The following is a 12,716-nucleotide window of genomic DNA, read 5'->3' as shown; positions in this document are numbered from 1 at the left end:
GATTCATTCTTGGTGCATTTGATGTGTTGCTTACAAGAGAACTCTGTAAACCAACTGCTAGGTTGTACTTGGTAGCGTGACCATCGCCCTTATACTAGACACACCAAGTTTGGAAGGGATTCATGTACGAATACGCCGTGACCATCGGGTATTCTGTACCCCTCCACCATTAGGGCTAGACCAAGTTGTATTCCGGCCCTAATTAGGAATTTTCCCACTTGTTAATGCAATCGTATGAGGATTTGATCAGAAGAAATTCTGTGTCAATACTTATACCGGATTAGGGGTTAATTGCCATGACCATCGGGTTGATCTAATTTAGGAAATCTCTAGGTCCAAACCTTCAATTGCATGACATTCTTAGCATCCTTTGCACTTTAGTAGCCCCTAGGGAATCCGCATCCGTGACCATGTCTTTCCCCTGATTTTATACCCCTACCTTATCATAGACTCCATTTGTAGTTCTTTTATTTCAAGTAATAGATTAGAGAAACCCTTCGAATCATTCGACTAGACAATACGCAAAGAGGAAGTAAGAGTAGATTCTTAGGCCCAGGGAATACGACCCTCTCGTGCTCGCACGAGGGGTATTACTTGACGACTCCGTGCACTTGCGGATCACTCATCAGAGGGTCGAGAGGGTGAGTCGAGAGATAGCGGAGTGTCCCCTTCCCCTCTGATGTGATTTATCCTACCTCCATTTCCTTGAGTTCTTTGTGGTCGTGGTAGAGTAAATGGGCTAAGGGATGACCTTTCGCTGGGGCTTAGATGCAGAGGCAACGGAGTGAAGCGTGGAAGTGATTTGAGTACCTAGGGCTTAGTTGTGACTATGGACCTCTCACCTAGACCAAAGGGTTAGGTCTACATCTAGGAAGAGGGTTTATCACTTGGATTCCCTAGAACCCATTGCAATTCTATACAAGTGCGAGATGTTGAGCTTGTTCGATTTCTCCTCCGGGACATCATATAGAGTTAGTCACGGTTGACCTTAGATTTGAGACCGTGTATTGAAGGATCTCTGTGACTCATTAATGCATTAGTTAGGAAGCATAATAGTTGGTTTTGCACTTGAAACCATTGTCCTAGGTGGAACAATATCCGAGTACCCCATTTACATAGATTGCATTTCCTCTCATTTTATCGTGCCTCTCTTTCTTGTTTCTTTTATCTCTTTTTATATCAATTTTATTCAATCTACCATCAATTCATTCTCATCATAGTTAAATAGTAATCATTGTGTTTCTATTCACTATTCTCTTTTGATACGATACCCATTCACCTGGGATTTAATACTTCGATAAACCCGTGCACTTGCGGGTCAAACACAAGGGGCGTTGTCAAGTTTTTGGCACCGTTGCCAGGGAATAGGCATTTTAGAGACACTTTGCACTTTGCTATTTTTGCTATTTACCATTCATTCTATTTTACACTTTCTTATTCTTCCATCATTCTCGTTTGTTTTCTTTTGTCGTCTCTTAATTTTTCTTGCAAGGAGTTTAAAAGATGATTGACCCAGTTGTTGCTCTATATTTTTAAGGTCAAAGCTCTCAGTAAAAAAGTTGATAGAATTGTTACTTCACAACAACAGAGCAATACATGTTGCAACACATATCATCCAATTAAAGTGTGCTACCCAAACTTATTATGGAATATTGATGGACAACATTAGGAAGCACCTCAAGAAGAATGTCAAAAGGATGAGATAATTGGAAAGGATGCACCTCAATTGCAAAAAGTGTTAGCTAATTTTATTGAAGCAACCGATGTCCATGTCTAAAATATTGAGACCACACTAAGATGTCATGAAACCTCCCTTAAAAACCTTGAGCATCAATTAGGAGGGATACTTGACATAATCTCCAAGGAACAACAAGTTTTTGAGCAAGCAATTTAAGGTCCTTATAGAAATGATGTTGTAGTGAACGACAATGAAGAAGTTGGGCAAATTGAATACATTGGTGCAGAAAATGAAAAGAAAGAAGTTGAATATCATTTTGAGATTTTAAATTGTGTGAATGAAGATTGTTCTTGTAAGAGAGAATATTTTCAAGAGGATTTGCTAGTGTCATGTCCCTTTCAAGCTGAAAATACACAAGAAGAAGAAAATCCTAAGGTAATGGAACAAGCATCTCTCCTTGGGATTGATCAATTCATAAATTGCAAGAAAAAGATTTTAGGATTGGAAAAAGACGTGGGTAGGAGATTGAAGCCATCCAATGACCCACCTGAGCTAAGCTTGGACAATTCCAAACCCAAATTGTTTCCTTGGAGGCCAAAGGCAAGATGGTTGGACTCTCCGACAAATATTTCACCCCGGCAAGTAGATTTTTGGTTTAAAAGAAGTAGCTATGCAATGTCTAGTCGGGAGGAACATAGTCTTTTCAAGCCTCCATAAGGTAAAGAAGAGGTACGTCAAGCTTAGTGACGTAAAACAAGCGCTTCTTGGGAGGCAACACAAGTCTTTATTGTTTTTTAGTGTCTAGTTTAGTGTTTGCATGAATAAGGCTTTAAGTGTTGGTGTCTTGATTTTTAGATGCTTTTGCTATGATGTTTATGTGGATTATTTGGTGTTATCGTGTGCTTCAATTTTTTTTGGCGAATTTTTTGGTCGTGTGAGTGAGTTTTTCATGTTTTCTCTGGTATATTTTGCATGATAGGGTAGGCTCTGAGTGTATATACATGTTCAGGAATTTTGTGCAGAGCCTGCAGAGTTTTTTAAGGCATCCAGAGAAAACACACGGGCGTGTGGAATTTCCTCACGCCCGTGGATCTCCACTGCGAGCTCGTCCAAAGAAGGCACAGGAGCGTGGACTCGCCCTTGTGGGCAACCAAGTGCTATCCACACGCCCGTGGGTAATTTCTGCATAGGCGTGCGTCTTCCTGCAGAGATTTAGAGATTTTTCTAAAGAGCGCACAGGGGCGTGGACTCGCCTCTGTGGTTAACCCTGTAACAAATGCACGGGCGTGGGTATTTTGTATATAGGCGCGTGTGAATACCCATGTGAACTAGCCCTGTGAAGGTCCACGCCCGTGTGGAAATTCCTAGAGCATCTTGCATATAGGAATAGGGTTTATCACTTGGAATCCCTAGAGCGTCTTGTAACTTTATACAGTGTGAGGTGTTGAGACTGATCGATTTCTCCACCGGGTCATAGTATAGAGTTAGTCATGGTTGACCTTAGGTTTGGGACCGTGTATCTTAGGATATGCACGACTCATTGAGCATTAGTTATGAAGCATAATAGATGGTTTAGCACTTGATGCGATAATCCTAAGCGGAGCAATATCTGAGTACTCCATTTCATATCGATTGCCATTCCTCTCACTTATTTGTGCCTCTCTTTCTTGTTTCTTTTATCTTTGTTTACATTACATCTTATCTACACAATCATTATTTCATCTTCGCTTGGTTAAGTAGCAACTTAAGTGTTTTTATTCCCTACTCCCTATGGATATGATACCCACTCACCTGGGATTTATTACTTCGATAAACCCGTGCACTTGCGGGTCACACGCAAATGGCGTTATCAAGTTTTTGGCACCATTGCCGGGGAGTAGGCGTTTAGAGATACTTTGCACTTTGCTATATTAGCTATTTATCATTCATTCTATTTCATATCTTCTTATTCTATCATCGTTCTGATTTGTTTTCTTTCTTTTAGTGCAGCTCCAAGTTATGACCTAAGGGAACCCTTCGATATTAATTGAAGGTGATCCTGAACTTGAACGTACACTCCGAAGAAGGGGTAAAGAACCTGTGCAAGAACTGTCCAATCAGGCTAGAAGTTGAAGTGTCAAATAACATAGCAGGGCAGAATGAGCAACAGAGAACACTTACTGATTATGCCAGACCCTCAGTTTTGGGTACATAATTGAGTATTGTGTGACCCCCGATTACAGCTCCAAATTTTAAGCTAAAGCCGGCATTCATCCAGATGATTCAGCAGTCAGTGCAGTTCAATGGTTTGACCGATGAGGATCTAAACAATCACATCGAAAACTTCTTAGAAGTTTGTGACATGTTGAAGATTAACGGTGTCTCAGATGACGCTATCAGATTGAGGGCTTTCCCATTCTATCTCAAAGGAAGGGCAAAGCAATGGCTTCATTCCTTGCCAAAAGCATCCATCATGACTTGGAATGAGATGGTCGAATCCTTCCTTTCGATATACTTTTCTCCGAGAAAGTCAACGAAGCTTCGTAATGAGATTTTGCCGTTTGTTCATATAGAGCTTGAGTCCTTGTTTGAGATATGGGAGAGATTCAAGGATCTCTTGCGGAAGTGTCCACAACACGGATTCCCAAAATGGATGATTATTCAGACTTTTTACAACGAGTTGAATCCAAGTACAAGATAACTCGTAGATGCCACCGCAGGAGGTACAATGGGGAGCAAGGCCCCTGAAGAAGCCTGATAATTGGTAGAAGACATGGCCATGAACAGCTACCAATGGAATGCAAGGGAAATGAAGAAAGTGGCCGGACTCCATGAAATCGATGCGGTTACATCTTTGGCAGCCCAAGTAGAGGCATTGAGCAAGAAATTGGATATATTGACTTCACCAAGGGTGGTCGAAATCACAAGTTGTGATGGTTGTAGGTGTTCACATATGCCGTCTGATTGTCCTATTTCGATTGCTACTTCAGCCCTGACTGAACAAGTAGACTTTGTGGGCAATTCGGGAAGAGTACAAGCTAATCCATATAGCAACACCTACAACCAAGGGTGGAGAAACCACCCTAATTTCTCATTGAGTAACCAAGGGCAGCAAAAGGCCATAGTGATAAGTGCTTGAGTAAACATGTTTTTAGATGTCTTTTACATGTATTAAGCATCATTTTATATATGGTTTATGCCTCATATCGTGTATTGGGTGTTCTTGTATGCATATAGGTTGTAGATGTCGTGAATGAGTAAAAGGGAGCAAAGATAGGCTACAAAATCATGAATGTGGGGAGTTCTTGTGCAATTCAACGAGCAAGACACAAGAGAAGTTCACGAACGTGAGGATGTGTGCCAACTTCCAAGCAAAGTCAAGTTAATTCACTATTTCGAAGAGCACGAAGGCATTCACATCCTCAAATTCTTTCTCTTTGTAAATATTGCAAGATCTCTCAAAGACGCGTCGATGAAGAAAAGTCTTACAGCCTACCACATGATCATGTGCCCGATTGTGTGGCCTTAAGAGGAGAATGTTTGGATCACGTCCGTGATAAGTACTGTAGCAAATAATGCAGAAAATTTACTGTAGCAGAATTACTGTTCACGCGCCCGTGTGGAAATTCCTGCAGCCCACATGGACGCTTGGAAAATCCACATTGGCGCGTGGGGGCATGTGACAGACGCGGTCTAGGTCCTATAAATAGTTGTTTTGCCCCATTCTTTCTCATCTTTTGTGCGGCCCTTGAGGAGTGAGACGGCTACGATTTCTAGAGGAGGTCTTTGCGGCTTTGGAGGCACTTCGTCACCAACTTTGATCGATTCCTCCTCCGTCATAGCATCAAGGAAGCTACCGGTGACCCTAGCTTCGGAGTGGGTCCTTCAAGACGTCGAAGCTCCCATCAAGGCCATCAGTTCATATATAATGGGGTTTATTTCTATGGTTTTAATGTACTTTCATTCATTGATGGTGTGTTTTGTATATTGCTGCATGGAGAGCTAAACCCTACAGGGTATTTGGGCTTGTGAACCCTAGGATTCTCATCTTTTGTGGATTTGCTTTGTGTTTCTATTTAATCCGAGTTTGATTAAGTTTCAATCTTGATTGTCTAATGCTTGCTTACCTTATTGATCCTATGGTTATTTAGTTTGCATGATTTGTTACCTTGGTGAGAAAGAGGTCTCCATTAGGATTAGAATCTCAAGATTGAAGAGGGTTCAGATGGTGAGTCATGAAATAGTGGAGGGTTAGGGATCCTTAGCCGGGAATTAGGGTTGGATCTATCTTTAGGAATTGGATACACCTCTTGGAGTCCCAAGAGTGCTTTGTAGTCATATATGGTGTGAAGTGTTGAGATTGAGTGATTTCTCCACCGGGACCTCGTACGGGATTAGTATCAGTGATCTGGAGGCTGGATCCGATTATTTTTTGGATTTCCACGACTTAACTTACTCATCGTAGAAACACTTTCCATATCTGGTACCTAATACCTGAATCTTAGGAGGAGCATTATCCAAATAGCCTACTTTTATTGATTGAGATCTCCATCTATTTTACCCTTGCATATTCATCTCCGGTATTCATTTCTTCACACATTAGATCACCAAACTATCCTATTATCACTAGGCCAGATAGTAGAGAAGAAGTTAGTACTATCAGCCCTATTCCCTATGGAATCAACTACCCGACTTACCGCTTATTTTAGTACTTCGACACTCGTGCACTTGCAGTTCACACGCATATTCCTACGTGTTACATGGCACTACTGGGTTTTTAACAACAACAAGCCCCAAACATGGAGAATCGAGTTTTAGTTTTGGAGACCCGGATGACTGACTTAGAGAAAGCCTTGACCATATTTGTGCAATCATCGGATACACGGTTTCAATCAGTCGAGGCTACACTTCACAACCACACCATTTCATTGCATAATCTAGAAAATCAAGTTTGGCAAATAGTGAAGTCTCTATCGGAGATACCATAAGAAAGCTTGCCGAGTAACACCGAGACCAATCCATGAGAACATGTGAAGGCGATCACTTTGAGAAGTGGTCGTGAGGTTGAGGGTAGGCTTCCCCAGTGAGAAGACCAATGTTGAAGCACCCAAGGTCATGGAGGTTGAGGAAAGAGTGGACAAGGAGAAGAAGGTAGCACCCCCACCTTACAAGTCAAGAATCCCTTACCCCTCAAGATTTAAGAATGACCAAAACGACGAGCAGTATAAGAAGTTTCTGGGCCTATTTAAGCAATTGCACATAAACATTTCTTTTGTGGAGGCATTATCTTAAGTGCCTAGGTATGCAAAATTTTTGAAGGATCTTTTGACCAACAAAAGGAAATTGTAAGAGAGTGCATCGGTTATCTTAGATGCCTCTTATTCAGCGGTGTTGCAAAAGAATATGCTGAACAAGAAGAAAGACCTAGGGAGCTTCAGCATTCCGTGCAACATTGGCAATTTGGGTGAAGAGATGGCATTGCCGGACTCAGGGGCTAGTATCAACATTATGCTGTATTCTTTCTTTTAGAAGCTTGGCTTGGGAGAGTCTAGGCCACTCGGATGACAATACAATTGGTGGGCAAAATAGTGAGACATCCGAGGGGCATCAATGAAGATGTGCTTGTCAAGGTGGACAAGTACATATTTCATGTAGACTTCGTAGTGTTGGATGTCGATAAGGATGTAGATGTTCCTTTAACACTTGGGAGGCCTTTCTTGTGCACTTCCAAGGCACTTATCGACATGGATGGTGGAGAGTTGACACTATGGATGGGCGACGATAAGTTCACCTACCACCTCGCCAAAGTCATCCGATATTCTCTTGACTTTGATGATACTCTTTATTTTCTTGATACTACCGATGAACTAATTGATGAATATATGCAGGAAATCTTGAATCCGGACCAGTACGAGGGGTTGCTAGACCAAGAAGTGGAGGAGGAAGAAGTATTAATGCTTGGTATAGAGGAGAAAGTACAATCTACCCTGGGGATTGTGAAGAAGGTGCTCCAGAAGATGAAGCAGGCAAGGAGATGCCACAAGAAACGCCGCAAGGCTGTTGGGGATACACAAGAACATAACAAGGCTGACGGACCTTCACGTGGTAACAAGCACGACAACTTGCCCTCTACCTTCAAAAGGCTTTGCTCATCGTGCTTTCATGTCATGGGTAAGAGCAAAACCTTCATCTATCAACCCCCGTGAGGTAAGACAAGGTACGTCAAGCTTAGTGACGTTAAACAAGCACTTTTTGGGAGTCAACTCAAGTCTTTACTATTTTTTCTAGATCATTAGTTTAGTGTTTGCATGAATAAGGCTTTAAGTATTGATGTCTATATGTTTTGATATTTTTGCTATGATTTTCTTATGGATTATTTGGTGTTATCGTGTGCTTAAATTTGTTTGGTAAAGTTGTTGGTCATTTGAGCCCGTTTTCCATGTTTTCTCTGGTCTACGTTGCATTATAAGGCAGGCTCTGAGTGTATTTAAATATTCAGGAATTCTCTACAAAGCCTACGGAGTTTTCTAAGGCATCCAGAGAAAATGCATGGCTGTGTGGAATTTTCACATGGCCGTGGGTCTCTACTGTGAGCTCATCCCGAGAGGACACAGGGGCATGGACTCGCCCCTATGAACGACCTTGGAACAACCACACGCCCGTGGGTTATTTCTGCACGGGCATGTGTATTCCTACAGAGACTTAGAGATTTTTCCAGAGAATACACAGGAGCGTGCGTGTGCCCCTTTGGGTCGGGCATATAAGCGTGGAGAATTTCCACATGACCGTGTGGTTGCATTAAGAAGCATTGAGTGTTTTCCTGAGAGCACACAGGGGCATGCGTCTGCCCCTGTGGAGCTCTCTTATGGAGTCACACGAGCATGGGTAATTTCCACACGCCCGTGTCGATGTGCAAAATTCCAAGAGACGCCGGTTTTCCTTAAAATTTCTTCGTGTCTCTTCAACATTACGCTCTAAATCATTCAGAGAACACTATCTATCACTCTCCTGACCTCGCATAGCTGATTTATAGGGATTTTTACTAGATTTTTCGGCAAATTTTGAAGTTTTCATATATGTCTTGTCGGTAAGCCTTTAATCCCTCTTTTATTCGCCATTTCCTATTTTGGTTGGATTAAAACTAGTGGATGTGCTTCGGCTTTTCTCTAGAAGGGTAATTACATGCGTAGAAGTAGTTTGGGAATGTCTTGGAGTTGTATATTTAAATTCTTGGTACGCAGCCATGCTGTTTTCACTTCCCGCAGATCCACACGACCGTGTTGATTCCTGTAGTATTACTTTGTGAGCTTCTTTGATCATTTATTCTTCAATTCTTGCAGATATGGCACCTCATTCGAAGAAGCAAGAGGGTAAGCGTCCCAGGGAGACTTCACCTGAGTTAGCACACATTCAATTTTTGAATCCCGAGCATCAGACTCAATTTGAACGGTTGTCGAGAATCAGGTTTGGACAGTCTCATTTCGTGGACTTGAGTGCGCTGAGAGAGGTTCAGCGAGGTGATGAGTTGGCCAATAAGATAGACAAGCTGCTGGCTGTGGGAAGCTGAAGGAGATTATTATCGATCAGAGAGCCAGCTTTTCGCACATTGACGCTGGAGGTATTGGCATCCTTCAAGTTTGATCGGCCATATAGGAGATTCAACAGCATCTATATCATACATTTCAGAGCATTCGGACACCATTTCAGCATAAGTGTCACTGAGTTCTCAGTTTGTATGGGCTTGTATGATGAGACATATACAGATATAGAGGAGTATGGACACTTGCCAATAGAATAACTTGGCACACTGACCCCATAGCGAGTATACCGAGCTTTATATAGATAGGGACAGTATGAATCAGGAGTGTCCGAGGCCTCATGGTTGTCATGGCCGAGCTACAGATACTTACACTCAGTCGTTAGCAGATCTGTGAATGGCCAAGGCTATAGCACAGGTGTTTTGAGCCGGCAGGAGCTACTTAATTTATATTCCATGGTCTAGAATGAGCCGATTCACCTATGGCATATAGTGGCAGATTTTCTGATGCACCAGGGCCATTATGTGAGAGCGGGAGTATTATTCGCTGGCCCTTATATCACTAGACTCATCCTGGGGATGGGCCTATTGGACGCTATCCGAGGTCTTTGAAAAAGACAGTTGTTCCCTCTCCTCTTAGCCTAGATACGATGAGGATGATGGGGTTAGTGCACAGATATGGGCCTGGAGCATATCTGGCTACGCCTACCCCAAAGACCGCCGAAGGCGGAGGTGATGCAACAGAGGATTCACAGCAAATCCTCGAGCCTCCACCTGCATCGATGGAGACCGTGGCACAACTCACAGCAAAGGAGGCGTCCTCAGGTTTTATTCTTCCCGAGCCTATGATCATCTTGAGAGGCTCGAGGGTACTGTGGGTGTGCTTCGGATCGAGATTGACGAGGTCTGAGCTATACAAGCTACGCAGTACACAGGGGTTATGGCTCGTCTTAACACCATACAACAATTATTAGAGCGATACGTGACCTCACCTTTCTTCAGGAGACCGAGGACCACCCAGACCCTGCCAGCATCACCATCGTTATCTCCACCAGCACCATTTGATTTAGCACCCGCAGCACCAACAGAGCTGACTGCCGATGACACCGACGCTTGATGCGTCTTTTCTTTTATTTCTTTTATATTTTATTTTAGTATTGCTATTTTGGACTTGTACACTTAGAAAAGATCTTCCTTCTAAGTTTATCTTTTCTTTTATCTCGAGTTGTATTCATTGCTCTATCTTTTATATACTGGAGTTGTTTTTATTTATTGAGCTTCACTGAATCCCCTTGTGTATGCGTGCAGATGGTCTTGTCAGTATGGGAATTGAGAACTAGTCATGGATACGGCCAAGGTGTTGTGCACTTGGCCGTATGTGCTTCACAACCCGTTGGAACTTCACTCCCAAGGATTTAGCTCCATCAAATGCAACACTAGGAGTCAAGGGAGTATTGTTTCAATTGCCACTCCCACATATATTCTTGATTGTTATACTTTTTAGTGTGATTGCATGTGTACATTGAGGGCAATGTACAATGTAAGTGTAGGGGGAAGTCACATTGCACATGTCCTTTACATTAGTTTTGATTGACATACATGCTCACATAGCCAATGGAGGTTCACCTTACTTGAATTTTTAGGAATTTTTGCCCAATTGACAGCTTGTGCACTACTCACTCATTAAACTCTTTTGGAAACTCAAGTTTGATGTTAAAGGGACTAGTTAGTGTTATTTCTTCTGTTAATTTTGCTGAAAAAAAAATGGAAAAAGAGAAAAAGTTTATACTTGTTGGTTGTGCATTGGGGTGGAAAGAGCTACCACCTATAAAGTATGAAGCTACTCTCATAAGTCTGATACTAGTTATACCCTAATGAGAGAAAGAGATATCTCATGGGATGTATGAAAGTTACTACCCGGTAGAAAGAGCTACCACCTCGAAAGTATGAAAGCCACCTTAACAGCCGCTTTGGAAAGAGCTACCTTAGAGGATGTGTGAAGCTACTACCATCCTTTTGTTTTGTTGTGCTTTGTAGATAAATAAGTCCCTTATACTTAGAACTTTAGGAGTATACCTTGGGTTGTATTGAGTGAGTTTACACACATTTACATGATTTCGGGTTTGTTGTCCTTTTTTATTCAAGTTTTAAGCTAGAGCATTGATTTTTCGTATTTAGTGTTGAAAGTTCCCTTTCTTATGGAATGCTCTCCTTGCATGCTTTGGTGAACCTAAGGCCAAGCACTTTCAATATTTCCTTCTTCTATGCTTCAATGTTTTATTTTTTCTTGAGGACAAGCAAAAGCTTATGTGTGGGGGAGTTTGATAAGTGCTTGTGTGTTAATAATACAAAGTATTCTTTTCTTACAATGAGTATTACTTTTATAAGAATTTCAGAGAATCCACATGCCCATGTGGAGATTCTACAGGGGCGTGTGGAAAATACACAAGGCTGTGTGGATGCCTGATTCCAGCCTATTTAAAGCCGCGATTCAACCCGATTTCAGGATCTTTTTTTCCATCTTATCTCCAACTCTTGAGAGGCTTGTGGCTAGGGTTTAGAGGGGCATTGGCTAGGCTTTTGGAGTGGTTCTATGGCTTCGACACCATGTTTCTCTTGGAAGATAGTTATTGGGGGAGCTTTCGTCAGTACCGATCCAGGAAGGTGTGCCCTAGGCTTGACAAAGGAACCTTTAGAGAGGACAAGGCTACTCCACAAGACCATTGACATGACTACTGAAGGGGTTTTCCTATGGATTACTTGTTTTTACTTCCGATTTTACTATTGATTGTATCTTGCTCCATGGAGAGCTAAACCCCCTAGTGGGTACTTGGATTTGTGAACCCTAGGATGTATTTGTTTCATTAACTTTCTATTATGATTTCCTTAATTGATGTTTTTAATTGAGTTCCAATCTTGAATGCTTATTGAATGATCTCTCCTTTAGAGTGACACTAGGGTTGAGAGTTCACTTTGGTAATCCTTGTGAGTGAGTGACACACCGTGAGGCTTAGACAAAGAAAGATTGAAGAGGGTCGAGAGGGTGAATCTAGAGGTACTGGAGCATCCCTTTTCCCTTCTTACGTGATTTATCCTACCTCCATTTTCTAGAGTTCTTTGCGATCACAATAGAGTAAAGTACTAAGAGAGGAACTCCGCTGGGGCTTAGTTGTGCAAGAAACAGAGTGAAGCGTTAAAGTAATCATTAGTATATGGGGCTTAATTGTGACTAGGGGCCTTTCGCCTGGACCAAAGGGTTAGGTCTACATATAGGAATAGGGTTTATCACTTGAAATCCCTAGAGCGTCTTGCAACTTTATACAGTGTGAGGTGTTGAGACTGATCAATTTCTCCGCCGGGGTATAGTATAGAGTTAGTCAAGGTTGACCTTAGGTTTGGGACAGTGTATCTTAGGATATCCACGACTCATTGAGCATTAGTTAGGAAGCATAATAGTTGGTTTAGCACTTGAAGCAATAATCCTAGGCGGAGAAATATCCGAGTACTCCATTTCATAGCGAT

At 42.1% G+C, this 12,716-nt stretch overlaps 1 non-coding gene across 1 annotated transcript; it reads right to left on the bottom strand.

The window, feature by feature from the left end:
* Positions 1–4,193: 4,193 nt before the first annotated feature.
* LOC120256427 lies at positions 4,194–4,300 on the bottom strand. Its single transcript, XR_005535298.1, has one exon. It is a non-coding gene; the product is annotated as a small nucleolar RNA R71 (small nucleolar RNA).
* Between the last annotated feature and the right edge of the window lie 8,416 nt (positions 4,301–12,716).

This window comes from Dioscorea cayenensis, unplaced genomic scaffold (genome assembly GCF_009730915.1).
Source record: "Dioscorea cayenensis subsp. rotundata cultivar TDr96_F1 unplaced genomic scaffold, TDr96_F1_v2_PseudoChromosome.rev07_lg8_w22 25.fasta BLBR01001439.1, whole genome shotgun sequence".
NCBI lineage: Eukaryota > Viridiplantae > Streptophyta > Magnoliopsida > Dioscoreales > Dioscoreaceae > Dioscorea > Dioscorea cayenensis.
The sequence above is the reverse complement of the archived record's forward strand: the minus strand, read 5'-3'. Positions and strand labels throughout refer to the sequence as shown.